The 17,788-nt window shown below is 57.3% G+C and overlaps 1 protein-coding gene across 7 annotated transcripts in view; it reads right to left on the bottom strand.

The window, feature by feature from the left end:
- Window positions 1-12,482, bottom strand: part of LOC120860312 (ciliary neurotrophic factor receptor subunit alpha) — a 37,869-nt gene extending 25,387 nt beyond the window's left edge. For 2 of the 7 annotated variants that reach the window (XM_040236102.1, XM_040236100.1), the window contains exons 1-2: window positions 12,322-12,482; window positions 4,397-4,510 (exon numbers count right to left, since the gene is read on the bottom strand). The gene's annotated coding sequence lies outside the window, so the exon portion shown is untranslated. Of the gene's footprint in view, window positions 1-1,360; window positions 1,438-4,396; window positions 4,511-12,321 lie in introns of those variants that run through there. The other 5 variants (XM_040236101.1, XM_040236107.1, XM_040236104.1 and 2 more) reach the window with 4 other exon arrangements.
- Between the last annotated feature and the right edge of the window lie 5,306 nt (window positions 12,483-17,788).

Raw genomic sequence — 17,788 nt, 5'->3', positions numbered from 1 at the left:
TTCTAAAAATCAAGGGAACAGAACACTATTCCCTACTTGGCGCCTTTCTCTCCTCACCCTGCTTTCACCAGCATTCAGGAATGAGGAGAGATCCTGGCCAGAGTGGAGCGGTGAGGAAGCCCCCAGGCGAAGAGAGAGTGGCAACGGTAGCGGCAGGAGCCAGCAAGCCCCAGAAGCCAGCCTGCTCCCCAGGGCCCTCCCACCGCCCCTCCTCACCACTTCTTCTCCAAGAAGAGCAGCAGCAGCTCACAGCCTAGCTGCCTGCTGTGTGAGCCCGGGCCTCGGAAACCTCTCTGTGCCTACAGCTGTCTACAGGGCACCTGAATGTCAGGCCTGGCTGCAGGGAGTGGGGGAAGGGGAAGGAGATGAGACCTTGACCTCAAGCCCCAGCCCCTGCCAAAGCCCTGTCATCACTGTCCAACCTGAAGAGAAATGGGGACAGCCCTGGCCAAGCCAGCGCTGCCTTAACAAACCATCAGGACAAGAATCCTAAAGCGTCCTTGGACCCTGCAACCCCGCCCCCCATCACAAGAGAAGACGCTGTGTCGCTGTCCAGGCAGAAAGGAATCCAGGCTGGGCTGGCCAGGCCCTAACCCAGGAACAACCATCAGTGCTGCTGACGTCCTCGCCACTTGCTGCTCCAGGTGTAGTGTGAGCCCTGATGCCCCATCCTAAAGAGAGCCTGCCTGGGCTCCACGGACCAGGCCTGGGAGGGAACACCCGGCGGCAGAGCCCAAGGAAACCAAGCAAGGCAAAGCCCAGGAAGCCAGGTGACGAGACTTAAGGAAAGCGACAAAAGAATTCAGGCAGCCGGGTTAAGGGAAACTAGGTGACAAGGCTCCAAAGAACACAGGCTGTGGGGGCCAATGAGACCTGGCCGCAGGGACCGAAGTTATTTAGCTCAGAGGTGGGGACCAACGGAGCCGAGCAAGAGGCCCACAGGATGTAGGAAAAGAAAGATACTGGGAGCTCATCCCTCTGTCCGGACGTCACCCCCACAACCGGGGCCTCTCTCTCAGTAGCCCCCTTCCCACCCCGGTGGTGGTCCCCTCCCCCAGGCCAGTGGACACGGCCAGACCCCTCCTCTTGCTGGAGGCCTGGTCCGGCTGCAGCCAGTGGGCCCCGGCCCCATCCCTGGGACCTCAGGAAGTCCCAGTCCCTCCCACCGGCTGCAGAGGCAGAGGGGGGCTGCTGGGGGGAGAGAAAAAGAAGAGGAGAGAGAGACAGCTTGGCAGGGGGAGCGCTGAGCAGCCGCGGGGGGCGGGGGCCGAGAAAGGAGCGGGAAGCGCCGGGGCGGGCTGGCGGGCGGCGCGGGCGGGGGTGACAAGTTCTCCGGCCCCGCGGCCGCGCGGCCACTGACCTGGGTCCCCGCGCAGGCGCCCCGTCGGTGCCTCCGGCGCTCCGTGGGTCCGCCCGTCCGCCCGCGGGCATCGGGCCCCCCGGGGTTCGGGGCTGGGGCCCGGACGGCCCGGGGAGCAGGCGTGTCCCCCCCACCCCCGAGCGTCCCGGCGGGCGGGGGGCCGAGCCGTTGCGAGCGAGCTGGGCGGCGAGCGGGCCGGGAGGCGGGGAGGAAGGAGCGCGCGGCGGGCGAGCGAGCCGAGCGAGCGGAGGGAGCGAGTGAGGGACGGCAGGCAGTGAGGTCATCCTTTGAATCTAATTGTCTGAGTCAGGAGGAGATGTGGCACTCGAGGCAGGGGGAGGGGAGGGGGAAGGGACCCTCCCGGCTCCGGCCCACCGCCACCCCCGCCCCTCCTCACCCCTGGGGGCTGCCGCGGCCTCCCCTCCCCCGCCCGGGCCGAGTCTTCTCAGGCCAACTGGGACCAACTCCGGCCAGTCTCACTCAGGGCTGACCTCTGCTGCGAAGGGCTCTCCGTCCCACATCACCCCAGAGAGTCTCGTCTCTAGGGGGGACGAAGAGCCCCCTCCCGGTCCAGTTTGCCTTCCTGCCTGTCTGAGGTCAGGGGAAGCCCCCATTCCACCCCAGGTCTACTTCTGCCCTCTGAGGAGAAAGAGGGAACTTCCACCAGCCTTCCTAGGGACCTTGTGCACTCTAGAAGCTGGAGTCCGCAACTCTACTCCCTGAGTGACCTGCGTTGGAAATTTGGGGGAATCCGGACATTGAACCACAGCTCACCTCCCTCCTTTCTGAGGATGCCAGTTCAATGCCAGCCAGTCCTCCAGTCCTGCACTTTGAGGGGCACTAGGACCCCCAGTGGACCCCAGGGTCCCCCTACTCTGCATGCCCAACCCTTCAGGAGGGGCAGAAGCCAGGCCAGACACCTCAGGTCCCCAGAGGCTGCTCAGGGGAACAGGCCACTCCAGTGGTTTGGGGAGGGCAAGATGGCAGTTGGTCCCTGGACTTGTCAGGTGTGTGTGCACACCCATGCATGCACACAGGAGCACGTGCACACGTGTGTATACACACACACCCCCACGGAATGGTGGAGGGAGACCAGGAGGCTGGGGATGCTCACACGGATGGCCACACAGCTCTCCCCTTGTCCCCATGGGGGAGGGGTGATAAATATTTAAGGGGCTTTTAGCTCTGAAGGGGCCGAAGCTGGGGGAGGGAGGGGGATCCACGATGCCTGATTAATGGGGTTACGGGCTCGGATCAATCCATCCGCCCGCCGTCTCCCTCCCCCTCCTCCTCCCTCCCTCCGCCTAATGCGCTTTATCAGGAGACGCTTTTCTGACTTGGCAGCGTCGGGTGTTTTAAATAGACCCATTTAGAGCAGGGGTTGGGGGAGAAAGGAGGGGGGGAAGGGAGACAGAGATTGAGACAGGCTGGGAGACAGAGACGAATCAGAAGAGAGAGAGACAAGCCCGGAAGAGAGAGACTGGGAGTGGAGAGACAGAAGGAGATGCAGAGACACGGAAATAAGAGGCTGAGGATGACACTCCCGCAGAGGCTCAACGGGGGGGGGGGGGACCGGTGATGGGAGGCCAAGGGGAAGCTGGGGGGCTGAAGAGCAGAAACAAACAAAAGAGAGAGACAGACGCAGAGAGGAAAGGAGCCCCCAATAGCAAGGAGAAACGGAGAGAGAGGTTCTCTGCAAGGGCTGAGTGCTAGCCTGGGAGACAGCAGATATCCTTTATTTCCAAAAACAGTTTTTCATCCACTTTGTTAAATTAAAAAGCTGGTTTTAAAGCGGTGCTGAAGGTGCTGCTGGGGGAGGGTGGACAGAACTGCCAAGTCCTCCCTCACAGCCTCCTCCTCTGCCCCCACAGAAGCCGCCTCAGCCTTTCCCCCTGGGGGGCAGGGGGGTTCTCCAGCTCCCCTGCTCTCTGCACTCCTCAGGGATCCCCAGGGACAGGGTCAGGGCGTCTGAGCTACTGTTCATTGGCAGAAAGTCCTTCCTGCTGTCTGGCCTCAGTCCCTCCTGCTCCAGGGAGCCCATTCTCTTGCCTGACCGCTAGCCTGTTCTCCAACCCCAGTTCCGGCTCCCTAAGGTGTCCCCAGTGTGTGTGGGGTGATTAGCACAGCTCAACAACTCAGTTTCCCAACCGGCCACCAAGCTCCTCCCAGGTATTCCCCTCATTGTTGTGCAAATCTGAACTTCTGATGGACACCCCACGCCGTCTTCAGGTCCTCTGGGAACGGGGAGACTAAAGTGTGAGTAACCCTCTCCAGCCTTCTAAAGTCCCTTTTCTACTCTTCAGAACCCCAGCTCCATTTTAAGTCCCTTTTATGGCCATAATGTTGTCAGCCTGAGATACACTCGGCTTGGACCCCACCCTCGACAACACCCCACTGCTAGTTCTGAAGGGTCAGCCCCACACACCCCCACCCCACCTCCAGGCCAGGAAAATGGCCAGTCTGTTTGGGAGCTGAGATGAAAAGCCCTGCCGGCCTTTGTGGGCCTCTGGCGGGTTTTCGACAATAGGCCCTTCCGTTCCGCTCCAGCGCCTCGATTTCTTGAGCACCCCCACCCTGGGGCTGCCAATCCAGGGGCCTTGCCTGGCCTGAATGAAAGGCAGGGAGAGTCAGGCCCAACCCCCAAGGCTGGCCTCAGAAGATTTTGGACTTTCTGACCCTCCATCCCATCTCCTCCAAGCTCAGCTGCTCCCCACCAATTAAGCCAGAGAGATGCTTTGGGCAGAGAAGCAGCCTGACAATGAGAGAGAAACATGCTCCCATATCCGGGATTCAGCCCCAGCAGTGCAGAACTGAGTTTTCTGACCTGGCTTTGCCCTTGCCTGTGTGATGGTGAGTAAGTCTCCTCCCTTTTATAGGCCTGTCATGGGGGCATGAAAAGCCTCAGGAGGAAGGAGTGGGGAAGAACAGGAAGGGATCTCAGACCCTCCTTCACTCACATCCCCAGACCTTCGGCCCCCATGGCACCTGCCAGCTGCCCTGAAACTGACCTGCCTCCCTCGGGCCCCCAGCACATACCTCTTCACCAACCACTGCACACCGAGCACATCAATGTCCTCCTCTTCCTCCAGACCAGGTTCTTCTGGAGACTTCTGAAACCAAGGGGGTGGGATGATGTGACAAGGCTGGGTTCTAGAAGGGCAAAGGGCACAAATCAGAGGCCACAGAGGAGCCGCAGACCTTAGTCAAACTCAGAGCTCATTTCACACTCACAACCCCACTGTGAGAAGGGGAAACTGAGGCAGGTAGCAGGTCAGTGTCCAGAGGAGAAAAAATTGGGAGTGGTCCAGACTCCCTGAAGCACCCTTTGCAGACATTAGGTTCTCAACTGCAGGGACAAGGAGAGGCCAGAAGCCTGACACCACACATAGATGCAAACCCACAGACCATGTGAAATCCCCACACAACCAGTTCACAGACACAAGTACCTCCACGTCACACACATCCTCCCATGCACACTCACACAGGGACACATGGCCCCCAGCAGGCAGAAACACACACCATCATGCTGTCTTCTCCTCATCACCACTATGATTTATTGAGCATCTGTTATGTGCCAGGAACTGTGTTAGGCACTTTATATACATGATCTCATTTAATCTTCATGACTTCTCCATGAGGTAGGTTCTATTATTGTTCCCATTTGACAGCTGAAAAAACAGATTCTGGGAGGTTAACTGGCCGAAGATCACACAGCCGATCAATTCCAGAGCAGAGATTTGAGTGCAAATCTCCTTCTGGAGCCCTTCTACTAGTGCAGCTTCCCTCTGCAGATCTCTCCCCAGCCAGCACAGTGCCTTTCCCAATAATAACGGGAACAGCTAACACTTGCTCAGGACCCCTGATGAGCCAAACACCATGATGAAGACCTAACATAGTTTTGTACCAGATCACCAAAACAACCTTTGAAGGTAATCTTGTTCCCATTTTGCAGATGAGAAAACTGAGGCTCAGAGAACAAAAGCACTTTACCTTGCCCAACGTCACATGACTGGTGCTGAAGAAAGCTATTCTGAAAGTCATTGTTGCTTCTAGGACTCCAGTTATTTGGACAGAGCCCTTGACTTCTACAAGACCCTGGAAGATTCTCAGGATCCAACTGCTCCATTCCCCACCACAGTGTCTGCCAAAGGCATGATAAGGTGCCTAAACACATACGCATGAAAAAGGAACTCCATGTCATCAAAATCTGCCCGGAGAGGCAGAGGTACCACCAACCAGGGAGAGATGGCCGGAAACTCAAACAAGGTGTTAGGGACAGGCTGACTGGTGGTAAGAGATACAGACACACCGACAGGCCCACAGAGATGGAGACATAGAGGAAGACAGACACATGGGGCTGAGGGACGACAGAGGCGGTGGGGAAAGGAGACAACAGAGGGAGAGGAGGATGCAGGCTGACATGAAAAAACAGACAGATACACACTGACGTACACAGGCAGACTAACAGAGAGTCATCCAACGTTCAGGAAAGCAAACTGAAAGCAAAACAGGACTCGTGTATAAGTGAACGTGTAGGGGAGTATGCATTCGAGTGTGCCTGTGTTGGGGGCATGCAGAGTCTGTATCACTACACACATTACACCAGCTGCTTCTAGCAGTTTCATCTGATTAATAATAAATGCCCCATAATTACAGCCGCTCCCCCCAGCCCTTCTTCCTGTTTTTTTTGTTAGCTGCTGCCAGGCCAGCCCCCAATAGACCCCAGGGCCCCCTCCATCCTCACCTGCTGCCTTATAGGGGGCTGAGAGGACATGAGCTGGGGAAGGAGGCCAGACTCCCAATCTGAAGGGGAATACCCATTTCTCTATGTTGGATTAATGCCCCATGCCTCTAAGAAAAAGGTCATGCCATTTAGATCTCACTCAGAACCCTCCCCCAGCTCCTCTGTTCCCCTGGTATAACCTCTGAGCCCTAATATGGCCGAGGGGCCCAGGTCTGGGATGCAGAGAGATGAACTCTTGATCACTCACTGGCTGAAAGAAATCTCCATTCACCAAGTTACCTCAGTCTCAGAACCCCACAGGCTCAAACAAGGAAGGGTCCAGGACAGCCCCACCCCCACCCCCCATCTCATTATTCCCACCCCGGCAGCCTCAGAGTCTCTGCCCACTTGTGTACCCCACGCTTTGGACACCCAGTGGCTCTGCCTCCATTCCTGAGCCCCCTCCTCAAGTCCACCTCCTCCCAGGCCCCCCACCCTAGCTCTCCAAGGCAGCTCTATCAGAGTCAGCTGTGGGTTTGTGCTGATCTGTTTCTAATCGCTGGGGCCTGGTTCACGCTTGCCCACCCCCCCCAATATTGATTCCATTATTTGGAGAGTCATTGACGTCAGGGACCTGGATGGGTGCCAAAACCACGTTCTCTCAGAGCCCAGCCCCCATCCCGCGATTTCACGGAGGGGCCCAGAAAGGTCAGCTCATGGGCCAAGGTCACATGACATCTGTCCTCAGAGGCTGGGCTCATCTTACCTTTCCGGGACCACTCTGAGTCCCTTTCTCCTGAGGGAGAGGGGCTCCACAGAGGCCCGGGGGTCAGAAGTGAGGTGGGGACGTATAGCACGGGGTGTGGAAGAAACTCACTGGGACTTGGGCTGCAAGGAAGAGCTCTAGGAGAAGGGATAGGGTCAGTGGCTCAGAAAAGGCTACCTGGGGAAGATATTTTCCTTGGTCACACACCATTTTGGAACATCCTGAAGCTGGACTTGAAATGGTTACCAATGACTACTTGATTTTTGTGTCTGTTATCAGTTGTATCTCCAGGCTCTCTCTGAGAAAGAAATTCTTGGTGGCGCAAGATAACAGATTACCTTAAATGTTGCCATAATGTGACTAACTGGCACCGCTCTTTCAGAAACCTTTGTTCCCTACAAAGCGAAGGCTCTTTCTCCTGTTTAACTCCTGGCCCATGCTGCCTGCCTCAGTTTCCCTGCACTCTTTCTGTCTCTCCTGCCTCTGTGCCTATCCCATCAAGATGCAGCCACTGCTACCCCAGCACCTCCGAGGCTCTGGCTGCACAGGGTATTTTTAGGATCTGAACTCTGTGTTCTCAGACAGACATTAATAACCAATACAGACAGTCCATGGTGCCCACAGCAGCTAAACCTCAGAAGTGAAGTGAAAGTCGCTCAGTCGTGTTCGACTCTTTGCGACCCCAAGGACTATACAGTCCATGGAATTTTCCAAGCCAGAGTATTTGAGTGGGTAGCCGTTCCCTTCTCCAGGGGATTGTCCCAACTCAGAGATCGAACCCAGGTCTCCTGCATTGCAGGCAGATTTTTACCAGCTGAGCCACCAGGGAAGCCCATCCTCAAAGGCTCGGACCTAGGGTCCACTGCTTTAGCTAGAGTCCAAGAAAACGAGATTTAGAGAAAGCAAGGGACATGCTCACGACCACGTGGGGGAAGAAAGCATTTTCCCATCTTCTGAAAAATCCTGAAGCTGGGGAGAGGACAGAATTGAGCTCTGATCTCTGCCACAGACCTTTTCAAGGAAGAAGCTGCCCATCCTTTGCACTCCTTCCCTGAATACAGGGAAGTCCTTCCTTCAATCTTGCTTGCAAATCACTTAGGGGTGGTTCAAACCAAAAAACAGGGTTAGGCCACAGAGGCTGTTGAGTCTCAAGCCACAAACCCTGGAGAGTTCCCTCTCCCCACAGTCTGTCCCACTCAGTGTTCATTCCTCAACATTTCTTGAGCACCTAATCCCTGCAGGCCAGGGAATTAGGGACATGGCCCTGCCCACCAACATTACTCAGTCTGGTTGTAGAGAAAGATTGTTTACTCAACACTGGCCTCCCACTGCGTACCTTGTCTATACCAGAGGCAGGGTCGGTGGGAGCTGAGGCTTGTGGACCCCCACCCCTAAGTCCCAGATTTCACAGGCAGTTAGTCACTCTGCAGCCTTGCTAAGCACTGCAAAGAGGAAGGAGAGGCAGTGTACAGTGGGGCATTCTGACCTCCCTCAGGACTAAGGATGCTTCAGTCCATTCCTGAACCCCAGGAGTCACCACTCCAGTCTATTAACAACTTTGGCCCCTTCGGACTTGTGTTCCAGCCCCAGCTTCAAGGAGCTGGTTCCTCACAGCTGTAGGGTTCAACTCTTCCCCACGTCTGCCCAGCTCTTCCTCTCACCTCCTTGGCTCTGGTGACCCCCAACCCAGCATGGCTCTATGCTTTGGGGGCCCTCTTTGCCTTCTGCAGAGGTAAAGAGGGGCGATGACCTCAGTGCCCTCAGCCCACTGGGACCACGGCCTCCCCAGCCCCTCCCCACAGGAAGCTAGGGTCTGGGGTGGGTGTGGTCACTCAGGGCCCCTGGAGTTTACACAGCTGAGGTATTCCCCCCACACACCCCCAATCCCTTGGTGGGTCTGGAGGAGGGGTCAGCTCTCTTCTCAGCCTCCTAGTTCTCTGGGACCCCCCTCCCAACCGGGCACACATGGTCCCCCCCAAAACCCATCTGCATTTCAAAGAAAATACGCTCCATCTGTTTCCGATTCATTTACACTTCAACTCACCATGGGGGGGCAGAGCAGGGCGCCTTGCCTTTAAGCCCTTCACTCCCATAGGGGGGCTGGAGAGCACGTGTCCTGCTCTGGGACAAGGAGCAGTTACAGCCTAGCCATCTGAGCCTGAGAGCCAGATCCCTACTTCGTGGGGTGCTGGTGCACTGGCCTCCATAAAAAGAAGGGTGTAAAGCCCCGGGCAGTGTCTTCAAGGCAGGTGGAGTCCTAAGACTGATTGCAACCTGACCCAATGGCCACCCCATCCCACCCCCGCAGAACTACTGCTCTTCTGGGAGGAGAACCCCAGGCAGATGCTGGAGACAGGATAAGGACTCAGGCATTCCAGGAGACACTGCGAGATATAACAAAACGTGGCCCAACCCCATTCCAGCCAGGGAAAAGGAGAGAGAAGAGGGTGCGTTCCACTCCAGTCTTCTCCCCCAGCCACCTTCTCACCATAGATCTGGGGCTACCATCTCCCCTAGAATCAGAGATTCGCTGTCTAGGAGAGGTCAAAGAAGCCAGATGTCTATCCCCCTCAAGTCAGCTTTCACACTGCTCCCATCTGAAGGATGACTGGGATGGGGGAGATGTCTTGGGAAGACATTAGTCTTATTTCCCCAATACCTGACCCTCTCTATCACAGGAGAGGTACCCAAAACTACTGAACAAAACTGTGCATGTACATGGTTCATAGGGAACCCTAAGGGTACATGTCACCCCTGAACCAAAAAGCCACTCAGCCGTCCTGAGAGTGATTGAGAGCCTAGTCTCCTGTGGAAGAACAGGCAGAAGGGTTTAACTGGGTGTTTCCCACCACTCTCCACCAGCCCACGACCCAAGTAATGGACATGACCAAACACATCTCTTCCACTCCCCACCTCTGGAAAACACAGATCTTGTAATAGTCTCTGTTCCTGTCCCCAGCTGCCCCGAGACATACCATAAACCAGTGAAAGCATGGGTGAGTTGAACTGTGAGTTCTAAGTTACCCTGGGAGTGTGAACATAATCCTAATGTGGGTTTGAGTGTCCCAGAATGGAAAGCTAACTTAGTGTGATTCTAAGTGTGAATCCCAGGGTTTCCATGTGAATATGAAAGCCTCAGGGTGCAAGTACCAGTCTGAGTGTGAGCACTGGGGCCCTAGTGTGACTCTGAATCTAAGCCCCAGGATGGAAGTAAGTTTAATGTAACTACCAGGGATGTCAGTCTGAGTGTGAACACCAAGATGGAAGTTTAGGTTTGAGTGTGAATGCTGGTCTCACTGTGCATATGACTATAAGCCCCAGGGCTGAAATGGGAGTCTAACTGTGAGCCCCAGGATTCCCAAACAAGTCAGTACAGACAAGAGTCCTAGTGTTCATGTAAGCCCCTGGTCTTTGGGGCTTTCTGAGGGTTAGCTAAGGTTCCCCACGTGAGTCTGAGTATGAGCACTGGGGTCCCTTTATAAGTATGGGTCCCTAAGTGATCCCAGGATGGAAGTGAGTATCTTGCGTGTCCTAGTGTGAATCTGAGTGTGAACTCCAAGATGTGAGCATGCATGTATGAACCCCAATGTCCTATGTGAGTCCTTGAGCTCAAATGAACCCCTGGTTCCCCAGGTGAGTCTGGGTGTGAGCCCCAGAATGTGTGAATCTGAGAAAGCTCCATGGTGTCAGTGTGAGTCCCAGTGTGAGCCTTAGGACCTCTGGGAGTTCTGAGCTTGGGCTCTAGGTCTCAGTATTAGCCTATGAGCCTCAGGACAGAAATGTGAATCTAAGTGTGAGCCTAGAGTCCCAATGTGAGTCTGAGTGTAAACTCCAGGACTGAAATGTATCACTGGATATGACCAGAATATAAGTGTGAATCTGAGTGGAAGTCCACTGTCCTGTGGTAACTCTGAGTGTGAATCCATATGCGTTTAAGTGTCCCAGTATGAAGCTGAGTATAAATTCCAGAGCCTCTAGAAGTCTTGCACGTGAACTTTAAACTCCTACTTTTCACATAAGGCTCAGGGTCCCAGTCGGAGTATTAACCGTGATGGAGTGTGAGTGAAGGGCTGCATGTCACCAATCCCGACCAGGAGCCCTAAGAACCAGCCCAGAGGATCTGTGTGGATTTTGGCAGTGGAACAGGTATGCAGAATTTATGGAGACACAGTCCCCTCCACCTACCAAGCTCTGGCTAGCCATACAGCCATAGAAACATCTAATTGTTCAAGCTCCATCATCCCCACACATGCATTGGTACACAATCATACCCAGAGTTAGACACACAAAAATGCACTCAGTGTTTCAGACCCCCCGACAAACAGCAATTACAGATGCACAAACACACTCAGCATTTCATACACCCACCACCTCCGTGATTACAGCCACAGGAATACCCCCAGTGACACAGACACAATTACATTAAGTACTACAGGCAAAGCAAATAGTGTTGCAGACACACTTCTCCAGCGGCATGCACACACACACCCAGTGTTGCAGACACAACACTGCCAGCCACACAGACGCTTCTCAAAAGAGAGAGACTAGACGGAAAGAGAAAGAAAATCCTGAATTTTCAACAAGGCGTGAAATAGTCCTGCCCGCCTGAAGCTACTGACGGGGGGAGGGGGCCAAGGGAGCGGGCGAGCGCGAGATCTAGCGCTGGAAGAGAGGCTCGGGAGAGGAGAGGCTCGGAGCCGAGGAGGAGAGCTGTCCGTCTGGTGACCTCCCCGCGGCCCAGCCCCCACGCACCGGGCGCTACACTACTCCGGGCAGCACAGGGGCACCCAGGCTGGCTCCAGCAGAGCCGCACTAGGGGAAGACACACACCGGCAGACTCACAAAGAGGCGGGGATACACCGCAGGCGGACTCACACGGACACACAACACGGGAGCACTTACAAAGAGATTCTGGAGGAGACCCACTAAACGGAGATACATCCAGGCGGACTCACGAGGAAACCACAGGCAGGCTCGCGCCGACACACACACACACACACAAGCGGATTCACATGGACACCCATATACTGGCGGACGCGCAACCTTCCGTTCACACCCCTGGGCGCTTTCAAGTCCAGATTTCTGCTGGAGAAGGAAGCCGCCTCTGGGCGCGCGGGGGTCACTACGACCCCCCAGCTCCGGAATTTTCCCAAACCCTGCGCGCGACGTTGAGAGGTGAGGGAGAACCCGGTGCTAGGGCGATCGATCCCTGCCACCTCCCGCCGGCCGACTGTCCGCCCCACCACCACCACGCCCAACCCCCGGCGCGCCCGGACGTGGGGGGCTGCTTCTTCTGCGCCCCCGCCCCCGAGTTTACGGGCAAAGTTTCCCGTGAACTTTCTTGTCCCCCCACCCCAGTCTCGGGCCCATGCACATCCCCTCCCTCTTCCCGCGCGCACGAGGGCCGCGGATCTGTCGGTCAACCTGAGGGTTTGAGGGTCCGGCCGCGCGCGCTCCGCGCGAGGTACTCACCGCGCTCTCGGGCCGCCGGGGCTCCGCGCCTAGCCCTTCGACCGCCTCCGGCAGGGAGAGAGGCAGGGAGCGCGGAGCTAGCACCGCCGCCGGATCCCGCCGCCGAGCCCCGCGCTGCGCCGGCTGGAGCCGCCGCCTCCGCTGCCGCCGCCGCCCGCTCTGCACCGGCTCCTCGGCGCTCGGCGGCTTTAACCCCCCCCATCCTCCTCCCTCCCTCGCGCGCTCCCTCCCTCCTTCCCTCGCCCATGTGACCGCGGGCGCCCGCCCGGCCGCGCGCGCCCTCGCTCCCCTCCCCCTCCCTCCTTGTCTCCCCGCGCCTCCGCGGCCGCGCGCCGCGACCCCCTCCCGACCACGGCCCCCGCGCGCCCCCGCCGTGGCACGCTCCCGCTCCTGGCACGCGCGGGCACAGTCATCCTGCGCAGGCCTGTGAGCCCCCACTCCCCCTCACTCAGGCTGGCTCCCACCCTCCCCCCGCGGGCACACTCGCCCGCACTGGCACGCGTGGCCCCCTCGCCTTCACCCTCTCTCGGGAACGCCCTCCAGACGGCTGTAGTCCCCGTGCTTCACGCGCAGCCGGGACCGCGGGTCTCAGAAACGCGCGCGCACCCACACCCACACCCACTCCGCCGGATTCCCCAGGGCCGCCGGGCGCGCATCCAATCCCCCAGGGTCGCTCATTCACACTCCCTCGTTCGCTCAGCCTTGGCCAGGTCTCCGCGGCGCACACTCCCGCACGTTCGAGCCCTTAGTGCCTCGCACGGACACCCTGGCACACGCGGGGCCAACTCTCAGGGTCCTCCCGCCAGCATCTCCGTGAGAAGAGCTGGAGCAGGAGCCCCCAGGCCCTACTTTGGGCCGAAGAGCCCAGCCGCCTCTGCCCTTCCCAGATCTCCTACCGCCCCCAGCAACGACGCCCCCTCTCCCAGTCTTAGACACGTACACCCCTCACATCGAAGGAAGGGGTACTGTTTGCTCGCACGACCCGAAGTGGACCAGGCTGAAAACCCAGGCCCTCTCCTCCCATCAAGTTTCCGGTGATACACCACAACTACCCCTTTCCCCTCTCCTTCACCCTCACCTAACCCATCCCCGGACTCACGGCCTGGGGATTGACCGCCACTGGGATGCGGGATGTAGGGAGAGTGCGCCCTTTTTGCCCGGGTCGGCAGTGCCAGAGCGCGAGTGCCAGAGTTGGGCGCTGGAGGTTCACCCCTCGAGCTTCCCTTTCGCAGCTTGGGCCTCTCGCGGGCTGGTGTGCTCACTTCCCGCGCCCCGGGGCCTGGGGTCTGGCTATTACAGGGAGGCATTCAGGTTAGACAACCCGACTACCTCTAAGGCTACAGGAGAGCGCCACAGAAAGGGTGAATGCCAGGGGGCGGAGAACGAGTGGCCCACCCCCATCCCCACCCCTTGGATTTTTCATCTGACCTTTGACCCATAATCCCAGCTGCCTGGCCCCTCCGGGGAGCTGTGCGAGGTTTGCGGGCCGGGAAGAGGGGGAAGGAAGTATCTCGCTACTTCCTCACACCCTTCCCTACTAGGCTGCCCAGAGCGCCCGGGCCCTTTTCCCAACAAATGCCTCAGGGACTCCCATTGCAGAGGAAAAAACCTTCCCGCCACTGCCCGGGCTTTTCACTTTTACTTCCATGGCCGCAGGATCCCATCAGTGCAACCAGCAGGGGTCAGCCGGGGCTGGGGCTCAGAGAGGGCCAGCTGGGGCTTAGGGACACACGGAGAAATAGTGACTTCCAGCCGAAATCAGCTCACGCCCACCCACAGTAGGTGTCTTCTATCTGGCCTCTCTGGATCAGGAGCCTTCAAGTACCCACGTCGCGGGCGGAGACAGGGTGGTGGGCACCGGGAAGGAGTGGAAACGTTGCGACAGAATCTGGGGGTGAGGGAGGCGGCGGTGGGGGTGTCAGGAATTGCCTCTCCTTCTGCGCCGAAACTAGGCCTGGGAGAGGTTGGGTGCTGAGGGGGGCGGCGCCCCTCCCCTCGAGCCGCAGTCTGGCGTCGAGATCTGCGGGGTTCTTGGTGGGCTGACTTGACCTCCAGATCTTCCCGTGTCCTGGACTCAGCAGCTTTCTGCCAGGTTGAGATCAGAGGGGAGATCCGCCCCGGATCAACGTGCCCTCCCCACCTGGGGGCGCTGGGGTGCCATAGGTCGTGCCCAAGCCCGCGGGTGCTGGGGCAGGGTCCGGGCGGGGTAACCGGGGTCCGGCAGCCAGGTAAATCGCTGTTTCCGAGGATTAGCGAGGACCAGAGGCGCGCGTCGGAACGGATTCCACCGTCGGTCTATCTGCAGCTTCTCGCGGCGCAGTACCCAGCGGCCGCGCCCGCTTCCCCAGGGCCACAGCGACACCTGGCGGGCGGTGCGGGAGGCGCGTTCCCGCTCAAGCCGCAGCTCAAGCAAAGAGGCAGCAGCGTCCTCCTAAACGAGCAACGAGGGTGCGGCCCCTGTCTCCCACCTGCCCCTGCCGCCTGGTCCAGAAGAGATTCTCCTTGCGTCTTGGCTGGGGCAACAAATTACTCGTGCTTTTCTGCTCCTGCTGGCTCCAGTGCCCTGTCTGCAAACGAGCTTCTGAGCTTTCTAAGCCTCCGTGTTGAACCCTCCTTTACCCCATCCCCCTGGCGGCAAAGCCGAGCCTCGTCGGTGGCTCTTCAAATCCCTTGCAGGAGCTGGACCTGTCTCCTCTCCGGCTTTAATAGGCGTCCCTATCCCCGGTAGCCCCAGCTCTACATCAGTCCCCTTCTCTTTCGTGCCCACTTATCCTTAAGCCACATCCCACTTTGCTGACCCCCTCCCCCAACCCCACGCCATCTTCACCATCTGCCTCTCCTATGGGTCAGCAGGGAATAACGTCCCTAGTGCAGAGCCCTAGTGCTCTGCAAGAGACGGGGATTATAGATTTGAGCATTCTGGAAGGCCTTGGGAAATTGGAGGTGGGGGTTCTCCCTGACTCTGTAAAACTCCTGAGTTTTATGGCTACCATGAAAGACTTTTGGCTACACCCTCCTCCATCCTGACCTACACTTGGACCACCTCCCACCCACCCCCCTTTCCCTGGAGATAGCTGTGCCATGCTAAGCCTTTGGGTGACAAGGACCCTTTCCGATTCCTTTGTCCTCAAGGAAAGAGAGCCCCCACCCCATCTACATTTTCCAGTGCTCCTTCAGGAAATGGTGCTTATTTCTAACCTGTTATACCATCAGAAAGGTCCACCTTGGGGCACATACCTGGCTACCCAAAATCACAAATACACACCCAGACTGTCTTACCTCCAAATGCTGGACACACCTTATTTAAAATCACATGTGTGTGTGTGCTAAGTCACTCAGTCGTGTCCAACTCTTTGCAACCTCGAGGACTATAGCCCACTAGGCTCCTCTGTACATTGGATTCTCCAGACAAGAATACTAGAGTGGGTTGCCATGCCCTTCTGCAGCAGATCTTCCTGACCCAGGGATCGAACCCAGGTCTCTGATGTCTCTGGCATTGGCTGGTGGGTTCTTTACCACTAGCGCCAGCTGGAAAGCCCATCATGTTACATACCTAGTCTCAAAGAGTGAAATGTGTATATTGAACCTCAATATGGCACACTGGGAGTCCGGGACCCCTGCCTGGGGCTGGGAGTTAGAGGTCTCAAGGACCGAACTCCTGGAATCACACACTTACACACCGCACCACACACAGACACGGTCACCCACACAACCAAGTACTCAGTCACACCACGTGGCACACACGCAGAGTCACACACGCTCTCAATCACACAAAGTCCCACACTGGGGTTTGGCAGGTCGGGGCGGGCTCCCAGAGGCAGTTACGTAAACGCCCTCGCAGCCCTCCCTTGCTCCCCCTCACCCCCCTCCTGCTTCCTCACACAGTGCCAGCGCCCGGGGCGGCTTGGCCGGGGCCCGGGAACAGCTCGGCCTCGCGGAGGCTCCAGGCGCCGAGAAACCCGATCCGACATAGCCCCAGGCCGAGCCAGGGAGGGGGGCCTGGAGCACCAGCCCCCCAGCACGCTCAGGGTCCAGCTCAGCCCCCCAGAGATGACTCACACAACACCCTGGGACACCACCTAGGGCCCATTTACAACACCCCCTGCAGACCACCCCTTTCTGGAATCTGGATCGCCACCTGAGTGTACCCTGACCCCTTCACTCTCTGGCACCGGAAAAGAGCAGATTACCTAAAGGTAGAGAAGGGGTTAGTGCTGAAGCCATAATGGTGGTGCTTAAGTATTCAGCCGGGAATTGCCCCCAGTTCTCTGGAGCCATCTCTTCATCCTCGCTGGGGTTCTCTAAAGCCGCTGTGAGAAAGAGATGCTTTTGCTCTTGCCCCAGGCCCCCTCACATTCGCTGCCTACGGTTCCCAACATATTCTATCAGAATTCTAAGTTATTCAAATAGATCCAAGGCTCCCCCATCGCCTTTGGTATCCTTCCTTCCTCCTTAGTTGGAAGTTCTAACTCCAGTCTAACCCCAGTTCCTCCTGTTTTGCTAAGAAGGAAGTTTGAGGGCAACCTGAGACCTTGGGACTGGGGAATGAAATCCCTGAAAGGAGGAAGGATTAAGGCTTAGGAAACTGCTGACAGTTAGGAGTCTAAGAGGAGAGGAGAGACTGTCTGTGTCCCCCCGCCCCCACCCTGCCATCACCACCACCCATTCTGCAGCTCAGACTCAATTTTTCACAATAGCTTTTGAGTATCTGCCTGGGCTGCCCAGGCCCAGGCAGAAAGGGAATTTCCCCCTATGTTCTCTCTTAATGAACAAAACATTTCATGTTGAAATTCCTCCTCTGCCCCCAGCCCAGTGTCTCCAGGACCCCCCAGCCTGACCAAGCAGGGGGACCATTAAGAGGGGAGTAACAGAGTAGAAGGAAGCCCCCGGGGGAAGTGTCATTTACATTGAAGGGGGCATCTTTTTTCATCAATAATTAGGGTGACTTTTTTTTTCACTTTTGGCTAAAATCACCCACTCCTATGGCAGCTTCCCAGAAAGGGCGGCCAGAGAGCGGCCGGCGCTGTCCCGAGGCCCAGGACATGGCCCCCCTCCCCTGGGCGAGAAGCCTTCCCTGAGTTGTTTTCCTGGTCTCTTCCTCTTGGATGTTTTTTTGATTATTAATCACATTTTCCATCCGCAGGCTCAGTCCAGACCCCCTCCCCCTGGGGTCAGGGCTGGACACAGGGAGGAGGAGCAGTCTCCAGGACAAGATGGGCAGTGACCTGGTCTTGGCTGACCTAAAAGAGGTCAACAGCAGCATGTTACAGATCACACCTCTGCCACCCCAGGAGATAGTAGGATGTCAATCAATAGGAGCGGAGTAAACAAATGAGCAGGTGTCCAGCTTTCACAACATGCAGCTGGTACTGAAGGCAAAGCCCCCAGTATCCCTCTCTTGATGGCACAGACAGGGAATCAGCTCAGAGAGGGAGAGTCACCTGCCCAGAGTCACACAGCAAGTTAG

Source organism: Oryx dammah, unplaced genomic scaffold (genome assembly GCF_014754425.2).
Source record: "Oryx dammah isolate SB20612 unplaced genomic scaffold, SCBI_Odam_1.1 HiC_scaffold_11056, whole genome shotgun sequence".
NCBI classification, from domain to species: domain Eukaryota; kingdom Metazoa; phylum Chordata; class Mammalia; order Artiodactyla; family Bovidae; genus Oryx; species Oryx dammah.
This window is presented reverse-complemented; position numbering and strand designations above follow the sequence as displayed.